The 17,344-nt window shown below is 52.6% G+C and overlaps 1 protein-coding gene across 5 annotated transcripts in view; it reads right to left on the bottom strand.

The window, feature by feature from the left end:
- CASZ1 (castor zinc finger 1) overlaps positions 1-17,344 on the bottom strand; it is a 160,642-nt gene that overhangs the window by 137,283 nt on the left and 6,015 nt on the right. The window contains exon 2 of one of the 5 annotated variants that reach the window (XM_077974389.1): positions 16,893-16,988. The exons of the other annotated variants lie outside the window; for them this stretch is intronic. The gene's annotated coding sequence lies outside the window, so the exon portion shown is untranslated. The remainder of the gene's footprint in view (positions 1-16,892; positions 16,989-17,344) is intronic. 5 annotated transcript variants of the gene reach the window in all.

The raw sequence follows: 17,344 nt of genomic DNA, 5'->3' as shown, positions 1-17,344 counted from the left end.
CGGGGGTGGAGCTGGCCTGGGAGGGATCGGATGGGTGGCAGCCAAGCCAGACAGTCAGTGAGACAGCTGACAGGTGCAGGACAGTGGGACTCGGGAAGGAAACGGGCGAGCGGGGGTTCCGAATCCTCAGGGCTCTCACACACCCCGAGGGCTGAACATGGTGACAGGAGGGGTCAGAGTCTTGCAGGCAGAAGGCCTTGGCTTCTAGCTTCTCAGGATACTTGGCTGGGGGCACGCATGGACCGGGCAACAGGCTCCCCCAAGCCAAGCAGGACAAGGCTTCCAGGGCCTGCTGTGGTCAGACCCGACAGCAGTCTGTGTGTGTGCTTGCGAGTTACCCTGTCCCCAGCTCACACACACACATCCTATGTCAAAAAGAAAGCCAAATCACTCAAAATAGAGCTTCCTTCTAGTCTGGGCTGGGGCTGACATGTGTTGAGAAGAGGCCACAGGGTGGGAGCAGCCCTGTCGCTGCTCAGAGGGGCCTCACCTCTCCGGAGATGGGTTGGGGAGAGTTCAGAGCAGACGAGTAGATAAAGAAGTGTCTGAAGGTCCTAGCAGCTTCCTGGGGTGGTGCGGGGCAAACCTCCTTAGCTCAGACCCCAGCACGGAGGTGGGACCTGAGGGAGTGGGCAGGTGCCCGCACAGAGGTCAGGTGCTCCTGGGGTCCTCCACCACCAGGCCCACGAGGGGCGCTGCACTAATCCTCTTTTCCCATTTCTGTCTGCTTAGGGATGTAATTAGAGTTTTGGTTAGAAATCCACCCGGAGTGTACCCCCCGACCTGACACCGTCGCTAAATCCTTGGGTACACACGGTACATCTCCTGACTCTCGGAGAATCGGGAACCATTTCGAAACCTAAACAACGCGCCGCTTTTAAATATTCTCAACTCTGACTGCTTTCGGCAGCACACTGTCAAATCTGCCCTGGCCTTGGCTGGGGCCAAGTTCAGGGCCTCCCTCTCTGTCCCTGAGATTAGGGATTTGGAAAAAATCCACCACCAGGGCCTCCTGCGTAGTCTACAAAGGAAAAGAAGGAGTTCCTGGCCTGTTGCGGAGCTGGGTTTAGAGTCCTTTGCCTTCTGCACATTCTTTTAGCCCCGTGATCCCAAGAAATCCCATCCACAGTCCCCCGATCCAAAAGGATCGCCAGGAGACCCAGATGGAGAATTTTTTTTGCTCCATTAATAACCACCCAGAGCGCTGGCTCCGCCACTGGAGACCGGCCTCACTCTTGGGTATCTCCAACCGCCTGAGTCAACGCAGACCCCTCTCTTCCCCAAATGTGACCCTATAGGCCTAGAGGAACCACCAGGAGAGGCTGGAAGCCTAAGCCCTCCCTCCTCTGTCCCAGTGCCAAGTTCCCTGCAACCCACAAGCACAGTCCTGACACTCAGAGCTCCCATGGTCTTACAGACAAGAGAATGAATCCCCACGTGTCTCCTGCAAGCATCTCTATTCCAGCTTCTCTTCCAGACTCCTCCAGTCTCTCCACTCTGGCCCTGCCAGAATCAACAGTTTGAATCTTTGCATTAAACACGCACACAACACCCAAACAAGGGAGACAGAACACACCGAGAAAACCTCACCAGACCTAGGGTTGGGGCTGGAAACTGGCGACACCGGCTCACCATTTCCCCCGCACCAGGCAGTCGGCCAGAAAACCCTGGGCAGTACACACGGCAGACTCCGCCAGACATTAGAACACTTGTTCGGTTCCCTACCCTTTGGAAGCCGGGCCCCCAGTACATCGCTTTGGGCCATTGCTGCCGATAATTTTTCAGAGATAAACAAACCGGTTTGGATAAAACAAGATCCAACCTGAATTCTTCACCCAAAACTCAAAATGAAACTCTCCTATCACCCCTTTCGTTCCCTTCTCCGCCTACCTGTAACCATCATCCAGTTCCCTCAGATTCAGACGACTTGATTTTTTTTTTTTCCTTTTAAAACTTCAGTCCTCTAGCTTTTGGATTCATGGACACTACAATATCTGGGACCATTGGGTTCAATATGAAGGCATGCCGGGGGATTGAGAAAGTCCTGCCCCAGTTTCTCCAGGATGCCTGGGTTGGAAGGGAGAAGGAGAAGGTAGGACCTCAGCTGGGCTAGTTTCTGGCCTAGGTCTTTTTCCCTGGTTCCTTTTTGGCTCAAGGTCTCTCCTCCATGCTCCGATGATCTCTTCAATCTTCAGCCCCTTTCAAGGGGACGGGTGTGAACGGGAGCAGAGCAGTTGGTCGACTCGCCCTCTCTAGGCACAGAGCGTAGGGTTGCTCAGTTACCCTTAGGGGTTCACCAGGTTAACAGAGGCCCGATGTCAGCACAAGAAGGAGGCCAAAGGGCCAAGAGGAAAGATGAAGCCCTGAGGTCTGTGGCCATGTGTATCTCTCTGCCAGCTCTGTGTGTGACATGCCCTCCTACACCCAGACTCGTTCATGCCTGACACACTCTCAACCATCGCCCCGTCCCACCCAATCAGGCCCCCAAGTACCCTCCCGCTCCAGCCTCTCCGTGTGATACTGTCTGCTTTCTGCCCTGAGCTCGTCTGGAACCTCTGCCAGGGCTCCCGCCTCCCAAGTCCCCATCAGTGGGGTCTGCTCGGTCCCTGTAGCTAATTTACACCCGTCAGGGTTTAAAATAGCAGAGGCATAAATGAAAAGTCCAATTTCTTCAAATTTGCATTGTAAAACCATCCTTCAACTTCCTTGAAATAAATTTTACTATTTTATTAGTGCAAACAAAATGGTAATAAAACACTAATACAGCGTCTTGTATCCAGGGGAAGAGCTAAAATTAACATAGAGCGAGCAGTGTTTGCTATTACATTCAATTACCTTTTTACTTGAGATTTACATTCTCATCCCCTTAATCTCCATAGTAGTGGCTTCAAAATCATCCCTCCCAGGCTCTGCCCTTCCCAAGCCCCCACAGCTGGAAGCCAGGCCTCCTGCCCAGATGGCGCTCACCCCGGGCATGGCGCCTGCCCCTTTCTCCACAGCTGCCTCTTGTCACAGGGTCCCACTTCTCTCCCCTGCTTGTGATTGTCTCATGTCTCGGCCTCTCAGTACTCAGCAAGTTCACACCAGAGGGCTCTGACACGAGACACATCCAGACACGTAGTGATCAATAAGCAGGTGCACGGGGCATGGGTTGGGGGCACTGCCCACCGAGCCTGCAAAGGCTCTCCCTGGTACCAGCTGGGGGCGGGAGCTCCTGGGAGTCCTGGGGAAACTGGCATCTCTGGTTTGACAGGTTGTGGGCGAGGGTTGGCTGCATGGCACAGCTGCGGACTCTAGACAGTGGCAAGAAGCTCCAGCCATCCTGAAGTGGGAAGGGGTAATGGCTCCGTGGGGGCCAGCCCTCTCGCTCATTTTGGGAGGTGGCTGCCTGCCAGTGATGGAGATGGGGCTAGAAGCACCTCACCTTCTCACCATCCAGTGCTCTTTCTTCAACAGAGGCAGTCCCTAAAACCAGTCACCCTTAAACACAGCCCCACCATCTGATCCCCCAGGAGGGTCCCTTTACTTCCCACAACTAGAGGAAGCACCATTCCACGTCTGGAACTGGCCAGAGGAAGCACCATTCCACGTCTGGAACTGGCCAGCCTCACCCTGAGCCGGTGGGAAAGATGATCATGTTTCCAAATGGCTCAAAGACTGGGTCCTAGTTCCAGATCCGTCACTGACTAGCTGTAGGGCCTGCGGCGCCAAGCAACCTCCCTCTGGGCCTCAGTTTCCCCACCTGTAAACCAGGACAATAACCTGTGAGCTGCCTTCTTCACAGGAAGGGTCATGATGATGGAACAATCACACAGGTGCCTCTGAGCCCACCTGAGCCTCAGGAGCTCAGCTGGGTATCTGTTTCTGAGGACAGGACAAAGACCAAAGGGTTGGGACCCCTATGAGGACCATGGAGAGGGGCGTCCGAGTCCTGGGCCAGGCCACCTCTGACCTCTGTGACTTTACCCTTCATCCTTTCTCTTACTGGTCAAACCATCGCATCATTCCCACAAAATCCTCTGATCTCATGCAGAAGGAAGAATCGTCATTCAGCCCTGGATTCGGCCACAGCACAGTCTCACTGAGGGCAGGCCTGGGGCAGGGGACCAAGCGAAACGCGAAAAACAGATGGAAGACCCCGTTAATTTTACTCTGCCCGGCTACTACAACCAGGGGGAAAGAAGCGACACACAAAAACACAACCACACACACAAACACAATCTCATACACAACCACTTACACTCTTTTTCACACACAACCACACACCATCTCACACACAATCTCACACACACCATCTCATACAAAATCACACGCAAAACCACATACCACATTATAATCACACACAATCCCATACACACCCACTCACACAATCCACATAAACTCACACAAATCTTATATACAGCCACTCACATATTCTCACAGCCACACACAATCTCACACACACTCTCATATGCAATCACTCACGATCTCACACAATCACACAATTTCACACAAAATCTCACACACAGGCACACACAATCTTCCACACCATTTCACACTATGTCACAGCCACATACAATCTCACACACAGTCGCATACACAATCTCGCACAGTCTCATATATACTCACTCATACAATCTCACACATAATCATACAATTTCACACAAAATCTCACACACTAACACAATCTCATAGTCACACACCATCTCAATCTCACAATCACAATTTCACACAAAATCTCACACAAAACACACAATCTCACACACCATCTCACACTATCTTACAGTCTCACACACAACCAGACACTTTCACACACAACCACAATCACAATCTCACACACAATCACACAATCTCACACAGCATCTCCCACAAAAATCTCACAATCTCACACAACCCCACACAAAATGTCACACACAAGCACACACTCCCACACAGCCACACACAATCTCACACTCCATCTCACACAACCTCCAAAACAATCTCATACACAATCACTCTTACAATCTCACACAATCTTACACACAATCACACACATCCTCATACAATCTCATACAGAATCACACAATCTCACATGCAGTCTCACAATCACAGTCTCAAACACAGTCACTCACACGATCTCAGACACAATCACATGCAAAACGATTTACACCCGAACACAATCTCACACACACAAAACAACACACGATCTCACACACACCCATTCCCAACTCCCCTCTCCCGGTCTTTCTTCCTGAATCTGATTCCTAAAATGTCTTCCAGTGGACACGAGGAGGAGAGAGCTCCCATCCAAACTGTTCCAAGGCAAACGTGTCCTTGCTCCTGATCCACGTGGAATTCCAAGTCCCCCTGGCAGAGAGCGGCTTCTGGGTCACTGGGAGGGAAGAATCTTCTTTAACCCCAGTGGAAGTACAAGCAAAGGGTGTTGACAGTTGGGAGTGACTGCCCAGAACACCAGGGACCTGCCTGGAGGTCTCTGCTCCCAGCCTGGCCGCTGGCTGCAGCCCCTCCTCCCTGGGCCCTGCATCCCACCTCCCATCACATCCTACCCCAGAGGTAGGCATCACGAATAGCTCTCCTGGCCTGTAAACAACAGGGCAAGACCCCTGCAAGAAGAGAAGGAATCACCTCCACGTGCTAAACGTAGGGAGTTTTCTTTGGTTCACGTTTATTTTTTCCTTCTCACTGGTGAAACAAAAGAAAGTTTGTTGGTGAGGTTCAAACATTTCTTGGGCCTTGTCCGAGTCTTACCTTGTTTTTCTTTTCCTTTTTGTCTCCCCCCGAGCTCCACCCCGTCTTCCCTGCCTCCCCACCTTGAATAAATAAAGCACCCGAAGCTGGCACCGGCTGGTGAGGAAAGTACAAACTATCTCATAATTTTATAATTTTTTTTTTTTTTTAGTACACTGGCCTAGGGTTTTGGGTAAAGGACAAAAGCTATTGTTGCACAGCACAACACGAAGGCTGAGTCACCGATACGCCTCAGCTTCTCGAGATCTCATAGGTTTCTGTGGCTGGCACAGCCGGTGAGCTCAGCGCCCTGCGGGGGCCGTGGGTGCAGGCGCCCTCTCGCCTGGCGCTGCCCCGCCCCCTCCCCCTTGCCAGGGCTCCCTGCCGGGCCGACACGTTGGCTTTGTTGGTTTTTAATCATAGGGGGGGGAATTTAAATAAAATGTTGTGAAATAAAAAACAAATCACCGTAGTCCCACCACCCTAACGCTATAATTTTCATTTTGGAGGATCACCTTTCAAGCCTTCTACAGAAGCATTTGGATTTTTATATAGTTTCTCTCGCGGCATTTACAGCACTTGGCATTTGGTATATTTTTTCACTCATATAATAAACATTTTTCCGTGTTTCGAAACCATCCTTGGGATGATAATTTGTACAGGTGACACCTTATTTATTCCGTTGTGATATTCCTGGGCAGATCCTATGAAGTCAGAAGGGGAGACCTCTCTCGGAATTGAATCATTTATCTGCAAGATTCCAGCCAAGGTGGGGGCTTTGCCTGAGTGACCCCGATCACCTGGCCCTTGGGGATCTGGCCTGGGAATGTGTACCTGGAAGATGGGCAGAGGCTCCACCAACGCCCCGCCCACCCTGAGCCGGGCCACGAGTGCCCTGGCCCTTGTGCCCAGAGAGACACGGGTTCCAGCAAGAGCCCTCACCCTCACGGTGACCTTCACTCCACACAAACTGCACTTCCTCCTTATAAAGCGCCCTGGCAGCAGAAGGCCCATGACAACGCTCTGCTCTCCGTTTTTATATCTGAATATCTCAAAGCACTTAGCAAAGACTTTCATTTTCTCATTACCCCAAGGAGAGGAGGTCATTCGGGAAAATGGCACAAATATTCCCATTTGTCAAAAGCAAGAAGGAAGTGAGTTAAAAGGAAAATTCTACCAGTTAACTGAGCAAAAGCTACCCAGGAGAGAACACTGGGGGCTCGCCTGCCTCTCCGTTCACCCAGTCTGCCTTCCCCAATGCAGTTTCAGGCACCTCATTACCGAAAAGATGGCTCGGAGCCAGAACCAGGTTTCCATTTTGCCAAGAATCAATCCCTCCCTCATGGTCCCAACTCAGGAGACCCTCCTACCTCGTCCAAAGTCTCAACCAAAACCATATTCTTTTATGATTATAGTTATGTAAAATACATGTTTAATAAATAGATACAGTCACCAAACGGGGGAAAAACACTAGACAGAAATACACCAGATACTAAACAACATCGTCTCATGATAGTTAAGTTAGGGGTGCATTTTTTTCCCTTTGATCTATTTTCAAAAGCTGTTTAAAATATGGTTCTATTTTTCCAGTGCATAGGGAAAAGCGTGCATTTCAGAGTCAGATCAACCAGCGTTGGAACCCTAGCTCTCCATTAACGAGCTGGGTGAACTCAGGCAAGTGACTGAACCTCTCAGAGCCTCATTTCCTGCCAGGTACAATGGGAATCGAACCACTGCTTGCCTTGTATCTTTCAATCCCACAGAAAGTCACAGCGCAGCATCTGACACACAGTCGGCCCTCAGTAAATGTCTGTTTCCTTTCTCTTTTAATAAAATGAAAATGTAGAATCAACTCAGCTTCCTTGCTGCCCCTTAAGGACAGAGGCAAGACCCTTCTCCTGCACCCCCTCTCCAACTTCATTCACATCCTTCACCCATCTCTCCCCTCCCCTCCTCGCCCCACCCCAACAAACCCCCAGCACACAGACCTCAGGATGCTGGCCCCGGCTCTCCTGTGACTCGCTGGAAGGGCGAGGAGGGGGCTCTTGGAGGAGAGAAGCTCCTCCTCCAACCTTCTCCACTAGCACAGGCCCAGGCCAGCTCCTCCAGGCAGCACACAGGCCTCATGCAATGACTCGGAGTACACGCAGGGAGATCCCTGGGTTTGTGGCTTCTTGGCAGCCACCCTCTGGGAACAGGTGCCAGGCTGCAAAGGCCACCTGTTCCCGGGGGAGGGCAAGGGCCACAGTCCTGTCTGCGAGGAGAGGCCAAGGAGAACCAAGATGGCACCAGTGCTTGGGAGTCAGCTCCTCCCCGGGCAGGCAGTCCAGGCCACAGCCCAGGGACTGCCACCTGAATGTCTAACAGCTCAGCCCTGGGCACTGCAAGCCTTTCCCTGCTCCCTTGAGGGCTCTGTACTGGGCGGACACGTTTGCCTTGCTATTGGCAAACATGCTGCAACAGACTTGTGGTGGCCACAGCCTCTGGGCTGCGGCTTCAGCCTGGCATTGGGGGTCTCTGGAGCTCAAACACAGGGAGCCCTCTGCCTTACTGCCTTCATGATGCCAGATGGGGAGGGTGGAGTAGAGACAGTACTAGTAGCAACAGTAGCTACCCCTTGTCACCATGTGCCAGGTGCCTTTCCAGCGTCATTTCATTTAATCCTCACAGCAACCCCATGGGATAGGTGCTATCGCAAACCCTCTTTTACGAGTGAGAAAGCTGAGGCTCCGAAGAGCCCATAATATTCCAAAGTCAGAGTCCCAATAAGGAGAGACCAGGGATTTGAGCCGAGGACTTTACCACTATCTTCCCAGCATAGCTCCCAAAACAAGCAGATTCCACCAGCCTTTTCCAGAAAGAGGCCCCTGAGGGGCCTCCCTAGCCACTGGGGGCACAGACACCCCCCAGGAGCAGCTTGTAATTCTGCCAAAACAAGGGCATCTCCGTGCCTCTTGCCCTACAGGAATAGGAAAGACGCTACCCCTCTATGGAGACAGGCTGGTCAGGCTAAAGAGTTGCTACGTCACAAATGAGGAGCATGCCTGGAGGGGTATCAGCAAAGAAGCTGTGTTTCCCTCCCTGCGGCTCCTGGGAATAATTAAGCGGGGAGGTCTAGGGACCTGAGGCCATTGGCGAGAGGGCCTGGTACTAGTAAGTATCTACTGACTAATGTACTGGTGTGGACACTGTGGAATGCAGAATGATGGCGGCAGGGCCCTTGGCATCCATGAACCCTCAACACTGCAAGCCTTCCTTACCAATCAGGGATAAGACCAACTTAAAATGGTGTACTCTTTCTTTTAAAATTAAAATAGGTCTCTAAGAGCAGGCTGGACATGGGGAGGACACCAGACAAAGCCCCCACAGCATGAGCCACCGGCTCCCCAGCTGCCAGGGACAAGGTCCTGGGACCCAGCAGCAGGTCCCATAAAAGCTGGTGGAGCCCAGCAGGGTGGGGGCCGGGTGGGTCACCCGGGACAGACAGTCTCCAATCGTGCTGAGCACAGCACATCACTTCATTCAGGAACCCAGAGTAAAATGTACAGCTGGGTCTAGAGTTGATTCAGCCCTTAACTCGTTCGGGATCGCTGGCAGAGCCACCGAGGCGGCAAGGGGAGTGGGCCTGGTCACCTGGGGGAGGGGGCTGGGCCATCCCTGGGAGGGGGCAGGCTGGGGCACAACCCCTGCTGATAATGTTTGATATGTGCAAAAAGAAATCATAATTCTTTGCAAAATCCCTCTCAAAACCAAACAAGCACTGGGAGTTGAGGGAGGGATGAGGGAGTGTGTGTTGGGTGGAGGGTGGGGGAAGCTTGTTTTCTACCCACTGCCAAATTCTCATTTACTGTCAGCTCCAATCCATTTGGAACTCACTGACTCAATTGCCTTTTCACGGGGAAAGGAGCCGGCACAATGCAGGGGACTTTTCAGCTTCACATTAGCACACAGGGCGCTGGGCAATGTCCGGGAATCAACGCACACAGCCCTCCCGGGGCCACTGGCCACCCCCGCCTCCAGACAACCAGCCAGCCCTGCCAGGGCCACATCTGCTCACCCTGCTTTAATACTTTGGGTTTGACTTATTTATTTTTAACGGCTAGGCCGGTGGAGAAGTGTGTGCGTGTGTGTGTGTGTGTGTACGTGTGTGTACGTGTGCACGTGGGCACACTTCTATGTGTTGGGAGAGACAGAGGCTCTACCTCCCAAGAGGAAGGGCCTGGAAGAATTCATCCCACGGCAGTTCCAAGTCTTCCGTTTGCCCAAAGAAAGGAGGGTTGGAAAGAAGAAATCCAAATCAGGTCTCCAGAAGGAAAGGATATGGGGGGTGGGGGTCACTGAAACTAAATCTGGAAAGGGTCGACTATGGATAAATCCACATTTGCTGGGAGAGTGTCCTGAAGAACTCCGCAGGCCCAAACACTCTTCAATAATCTTTATGAAAATAATATTGGCCGGTTGTGGTGGCTCACACCTGTAATCCTAGTGCTTTGGGAGGGCTAGTGCTTTGGGAGTTCAAAACCAGCCTGACCAACATGGTGAAACCCCGTGTCTACTAAAAATATAAAATCAGCCTGGCGTGGTGACGCACACCTGTGATCCCAGCTACTCGGGAGGCTGAGGCAGGAGAACTGCTTAAACCTGGGAGGCGGAGGTTGCAATAAGCCTAGATCGTGCCACTGCACTCCAACCTGGGTGAAAAAGCAAGACTCCTTCTCAAAAAACAAACAAAAAAATTTACAATTATAATCATCAAGATAGCAATGGTGGTCCCCATTTTTCAAGTGCTCACCCTGTGCCCTCACACTTCCAAGTGCTTTCCGCGCCACCTCCGTTAATGATCACAAGAACCAAGCGAGGCGGCACTGCTGACTGTCTGCCCAATTCCACAGGACCAGAGAGGTAAGACCCGGGCCCAAGGTCACAAAGGTCCTAAGTGGGAAAAGAAGGGCTTAAACCCCATTCTGCCTCACTCTAGACCGGCCATCTCGCCCTGCCCTGGGAGAGAGGAAACCTGTGGCAGAATCAAAAGAGATGATGTCCTGGCACCACAGAGGTCTTGGCCTTGGGAGCCCTCACAACAGCTGGGTGTGCCCCCGCTCTCCATCTCTATCACTGTCCCATGGGGGCTCCTCCATTTAAGCCAAGCTTGAGGAAAGCATCCCTCGGAGGGAAGCTTCCAACAGAACTTCCTACGATGATTGAAATGACCCGTCTGAGCTGCCCAGCGCAGGAGCTCCAGCTGCACGTGGCTGTGGGGCAGCTGAAATGTGCCTCGTTCACGGAAGAACCAAATTTTAAATGTAATTTAAATTGCCATGTGGGCTAATGGCTGCTGTATGAGATGGTACAGACCCCACACCCTCCAGCTATCTCCCTACCTCCTATCCCAAGAGCTATTTTGTTTTGTTTTGTTTTTTGTTTTTTGTGAGAGCGAGTCTCGCTCTGTTGCCCAGGCTGAAGTGCAGTGGCGTGATCTCAGTTCACTGCAACCTCTGCCATCCAGGTTCAAATAATTCTCCTACCTCAGCCTCCTGAGTAGCTGGGACTACAGGCGCCCACCACCACACCCGGCTAGTTTTTTGTATTTTCAGTAGAGACGGGGTTTCACCATGTTGGCCAGGTTGGTCTTGAACTCCTGACCTCAAGTGATCCACACGCCTTGGTCTCCCAAAGTGCTGGTAGTACAAGCGTGACCCACTGCACCCGGCCCCAAGAGCTATTTTGGAAATAAAGCATCTAAAGACAGGAGCATGACCTGCCAGGAGGAGCCCCACCTCAGTCGGTAGGCCCTCTCCTCCACTCCTTCGTGGCCTTTCAAAAATTACCAGTCAGCCTCCAACTTCTCTGCCTGCCTGCCTTCTTGCCTTTCTTTCTCTTCCTTCCTTCCTTCCTTCCTTCCTTCCTTCCTTCCTTCCTTCCTTCCTTCCTTCCTTCCCTCCCTCCCTCCCTCCCTCCCTTCCTTCCTCCCTCCTTCTTTTCTTTCTTTCTTTCTTCTTTCTTTCTTTCTTTTCTTTCTTTTCTTTCTTTCTTTTTCTTTCTTTCTTTCTTTCCTTCTTTTTCTTTCTCTTCCTTCCTTTCCTTCTCTCTCTTTCTTTTTCTTCCTTCCTTCCTTCTTTCCTTCCTTCCTCCCTCCCTTCCTTCTTTCCTTCTTTTCCTCCCTTCCTCTCATTCTTTCTCTTTCTTTCTCTTTTCCTTATCCTTTTCTTCCTTTCTTTCCTTCCTTCTCATCTTTTTCCTTCCTTTCTTCCTTCTTTCCTTTCCTTTCTCTTTCCTTCCCTCCCTCCCTTTCTTCATTTCTTTCTTACAAAAAAGCATCCATTTAATTAGATAAATCCTCCAAGCACGTGGCCTGGAGTTCGTCATGGAAATTAACCTGCTCCCAGATCTCAGATAGTGAAACAAGAACCGGAGTGTTTTGGCATAGCGCAGTGAAATGGGAGAGGCCGATGGAGTTTCATACACCTCATCTTCCATAAGTGCCCCTCGCCCCTCCAGTGCCCCCCGCTTCACGGCCTCATGCCCTTGCTTCCTTAGGTCACTGCCTCCACCCCACCTCTGCCTCTTCTCCTGGCTCTGCCCTGCCTGTCTCCTGGCCCTCCACCCAGGCCGGGGCAGCACTCACCCCCAGGCCAGGTGGGAAACCTCAGCTCCATCCATGTCAGGGGCTAAAGGGACAACCGAGGTCCTCTGCCCCGTGGCTAAGCCCCGAGCCTCCGTGATTAGTTCAGGCCAAGACCAGCTGAGGCTCAGCCCACGCTGGCTGCTTCATCCTCATCCTGTACCCCTGCTATGTGCTGCTCACTGGCTGTGTGTGTTCCGTGAAATAAAGCTCAAAGTGGAACCTCAGCAAATGTCAGCTGAGATCCTCTCATCTAATCCTCATGGTCCATGTGGCGGGAATTCCAAGTCCCATTTTACAGATGCAGAAACAAAGGATTCGAGGAATGAATCTGTCCAAGTGGGGAAACACAGTTCGCCTTCAGCTCAGCCTGGCTCCTGATCCCACGCACTGCTCCCTCTGCCAGCCACACAGCCTCCATCTGCAAGGCACCCTCATGGGCACGACTCTGGGATCGCCAACACCTAGCATTCAGCTCACACAGGCAGAGGCCACCGGCGCCTTGGGCCAGTTTCCAGGATCTGCCCTCACCCTACCCCACCTTGGTCTTCTGTCCCAAACAGCTCCCATCGTGACCCACCTCACCCCACCGAACTCCAGGAACGCTTGGCCTGGCCAGTGTGGGAAAGAAAGAACAATGGCCCCGGCCCCACTTGAGGGGCTGACTCCACCTGTGGGCAGAGTCTTCATTCTCATCCCCTCCGGACCCAGCAGCAAAAATACCAGGAGGACCCCAGGCAGGCCAGAGAGGTAAAAGACAAAACGCAGAATTTCTATGCAATACCACGTCATCCTGCACGTGGCACAGGGGCCCAGCTCCAGACAGACAGAGAGCAAGCTCTCCCGGTTCCCCTCTCCATGGCAATCCCTGATAAGCCACAAGTGCTTCTGTGTCCTCTCCCGTATGGGTCTGTAACACACACAGACATTTGGTCCTAACATTTCACATGTCTCAGCTCCTGTAACTCTCACATCAGCCCCGCGAGGTAGGTACTGCTATGCCCATTTCACAGATGAGGCACAGGCCAGTTAAGTCACTGACGGAGGGTCACACGATTTTGATCCCCAGCTAACTCGCTCCAGAATGCACCATCTACACTACATACAGCTCCTCAAATGAACCTGTTGGCTCCAGAGGCACAAAATAGCAAAGCACACCCCATAACCTGAATGTGATCCCTCATTCTGCCTGAAAGGCAGCCCCCAAATTCAGCCCCAAGTTCCCAGTGATAACAGAACCAACCTGCAACCTGACACAAAAATGTAACCCCAGCACCACACGCGACGCCCAGGTCCATGGCTTTCTGCAATGGAATCCACAGGGGTCCCCTTTGAGACTGATACCATATGACACAAAAACTGGCTCCCCTGACCTTGGGGACACCTTGCACTTGGCGATGCCAACCATGATGAATTCTTCATTACGTTTAATTACTTTCAAAGGACTTTCATAGCTAAGAGTCCAGCCAACCATTAGGACAACCCTCTGAGGGTGGTAGGGTCAGAGGCCATTTGACAAGAGGGGAAACTGAGGCCCAGAAAGGTAAAATGACTCACCTAAGGCCACACAGTGATTTACTGCAGAGCCAGAACTAGAACAGGGTCCCCAGACGCATAGCCTATCAGGCCACGCCTCGCAAGACCTTAAGTGTGGGGCTCGAAGAAGGGTAGGGGAGTGGACAGTTAGACCTGAGTGGAGCTCGGGGCCACCCGTGTCTCACCCTGTCCCCTAAACCCCAGCCAGAGATGCTAGGGCCTGACCCATGGCCTCCCCAAGGATCAGATTTCCCCAAAGTTCCCAAAGGAGCTGTGGGGGACGAGTGGGCCCGGAAATGGCCCTCACATAGCAAGCTGCACAGCTGAGCTCCCCGGGGGCGAGGGGGGCGGGCAGAGCTGGAGACGCTGGCACAGCCCTCATGGGTACTCTGCCAGCAATTAGTGCTGGGGAAGGGTGCCAGCCTGGCAGAGCTCATTCCCCCACCCCTTCTTCTCATTTACACACGCGCACGATCACACACACACACGCGCACACACACACACGCTCACCCACCCAGAGACCAGCAGCAAAGAGGCAGCGAGGCTTCCTTTCGGTAAATCTCATCAGCAAGGCACACGCAGGGCATGCAATTTGGCCATTACTGCTCTTAAACAACAGAAAAGCAGAATCCACCCGCCATTAACCCATCCCCCCCGGGCTCTCCCCTCAGGCTTCCCACGGCTCAGGCACCAGCCTTCACCTCTGACTCCCACGCATCCCCTTTAAAAGCTCCCCAGAAGTTATTTTCCAAAAAAAACAGAGAGTTTAAAAAAAATTTTTTTTTTACACTGTGATAAGTCCAACCTGAATCGTGCTATTCTCCATGCAGATGTCTCTCCACAGAGCAAACTATCCAAGGTTGGAACATGACCTTGGCTAAGACCCTTGCTCAAACATCCTAGAATCATCAGCTGGATATGGGCATGTTCTTATCCAGAACATCCCCTTATGCATGCCCAAGAGCTCTGCCATTAAGGGGATGTATCCATTACCATGGATAGGGGAACCGGAAGCTGCCTTTGGCCTGGCGTGGGGCATCACTACCTGAGCAGGTGGGGTTCTTCACAGAGCAACCTGAGTGCTAGCCCCCATCCACCTATGGGGTCCCCTGGGTGACAGTTTGACAGCACTCTCCTCTCCCAGTACAGAGGCAGGCAGGTGGGAGTGGTGGTGGGGACCGATCTTGCCTCCTCTCTCCTGCCCCCCTGCCTCATCCTGGAGAATTGGAAAGAAGCCCACCAGAGCAGGGGGCCCTAGAGAGTCCTTAGACTGGGTTTATAAGATCTGCGAAACCCCTCAAAATATAAGCAATATTTATGCTTATGAGATTTTTTTTATTAAGCGGATTCTCAAAGGGGGCACATGGATTCAAAAGAAGGGAAGAAGCACAGCCCAGAGACCCCCCCAAACCCGGGCTCAGCAGTGCCTCATACCCAGGTGGCCAAGGATGGAGCGGGCGGAGACCACAGGCAGGACTCCAGTCGTCCTGGCAGCAAGCGTCCCTGACCGCTGCCTCCTCACCCGGGAGCTGCCCTGGCCTCATCCTCGCTTTGCCTGGAAGCTGGTCACTAGGAGGGCTGGCCCGGGAGCTATGCCATGCCCTGGGCCAGTGCCCTCCCTCCTGTGCGCCAGGGCTGCCTGCCCAGCCAGCAGAGGCATCGCACAGCGGAGCCCACCAGCGGGGATGGAGGGGAAGCCAGCAGCCGCTGCAGCTCTGGAGAACCTCACAGATCCTATTAGCCACCTAGTGTCCAGAGCTGAGCTCTAGCCACCACTCTGTCCCTCCTGCTTCCCAGAGCGGCCACTTCGGGGGAGCCCAAGGGGATAGCAAGGGGAAGCCTGGGGTGGGACAAGCCTTCTCTAACCCTACCCCTACCTGGGTCTTCTCCAGGGACTTGAGGCCAGGGGACAGGAGCCAAGCTGTTTGCGGACATGACACCCAGGAGAAAGCAAAGACCCTGTGGTCCCTGCCCACACCCCCCACCCAAGGCAGGGCTGTTCCCGTCACCTCTGCTCCTTGCGCTGAGCAAGGCCCCCTATCTTTGAGATGTGTCATCTCAGACAACCCATTCCACCTGGGACATCTTGGGGTCCCCTCATCCCAGCCTCCAGGCCTCCTGCTGAGCCTCCCAAACCTTGGGCCTGCCACTTCCCCAGGGCCTCTGCCCCCCGCCACCCCCTCCTCTGCTGGCTCTTTTCTCTGTGTCCTCAAGACTCCTCTCACCTTGAGAAGTGTTAGGATTACCCAGCATTTACACTCAATGCGCTTCCTTATTCCTTAAGACTTATTAAGAATGATAATGAGTTCCGAAGGAGCGACGCGTCCCTGTCTCTCTCTCTCTATATCCTCTCTCTCTCTCTCTCTCTCTCTCCCCCCACCTTCACTCTCTTTCTCTACGTGTGTTTTCCGCCAAAGACACATAGGACAAATCCAGGCCAAAAGGGAAAAAAATTCCAACAATATGGAAGAAGGGCACTTGAGAATTTCTATTCAATAAACCCATCCCTCTTCTTCCTTCTCCCCGGTTGTCCTCAATTATTCCAATTAAGAAAAAAAAAAAAAACCTCCCCCTTCCCTTCACACTGTCCAGGCCACCCCTCACTCTGCCGGACTTCGAACAGGGGGAACAGGAGAAGGGCCCAGCTTGCCTGCAAAACCTTGTTAACGTGCAGCTCTTAAACGCTTGATTAATTTTTGCAGAATTTACGACAGGCTTTAGCTTTTTTTCCCCAAGCTGTGGCCTCAGAGCCGCAGCAACTTAACTTGGTGAACTTGAGGGGGGCCGAGGTGGGGGTGCCCCCCTCCCCCAGTGGCCTCCTGCTGCTGACACCCAAGGCAGCCCTGCAACTGAAGGGAGCCATGCAGATGCCACCGCCCAGGCAGGAGACAGACCCACTCGCAGAGCGGCGTGGCACCCAGAGGAGAGATCACCAGGCAGCCAGAACCATGGCTGACTTTTGGCCGTCTGGGACTTTTTAATTTCAAAATAAGAAAGCCAGTAGAAAGTGGGCAGAGAAGAAACCAACCTGGGGCTCTGGCGATGATGCCTCCAGCCTGCACCCTCCCAACCACGCCACGTATCCCGGGCACAGGGGCCGGCCTTATCGGTCTGCCGGGCTGCCCTTCAGAGAAAGGGAAGAACAGATCCTAATGAAATTACGGTTTTTAAAATGTCTATAAATTAAATCTCTCTCCTCTCTCTGCGAATCTCCCCCCGAGCTCCCTCTCCTCTACCAGGTTTGTTTGCCTCTCTTCGGTTCCCTCTGCTCATGTCTGTTTTTCTGATATAGACATCAAGAGGTTACGGGCTCAATTACAACTCCGCTGGAGTCTCAGCATCAGACTGGCTCGGCCTTCTCTTCTCCTCTTCAGAAACAAGATACCAAATAAATCTCTCTTCTTTATATTTTTATTTGCAATGCCAAAAGCCTAAAGATTCATTCCGTGGCCTTTTTGAACTTCGTTCAGATGGTGGGGG

This window comes from Macaca mulatta, chromosome 1 (assembly GCF_049350105.2).
Source record: "Macaca mulatta isolate MMU2019108-1 chromosome 1, T2T-MMU8v2.0, whole genome shotgun sequence".
In the NCBI taxonomy this organism is placed as follows: Eukaryota; Metazoa; Chordata; class Mammalia; order Primates; family Cercopithecidae; genus Macaca; species Macaca mulatta.
This window is presented reverse-complemented; position numbering and strand designations above follow the sequence as displayed.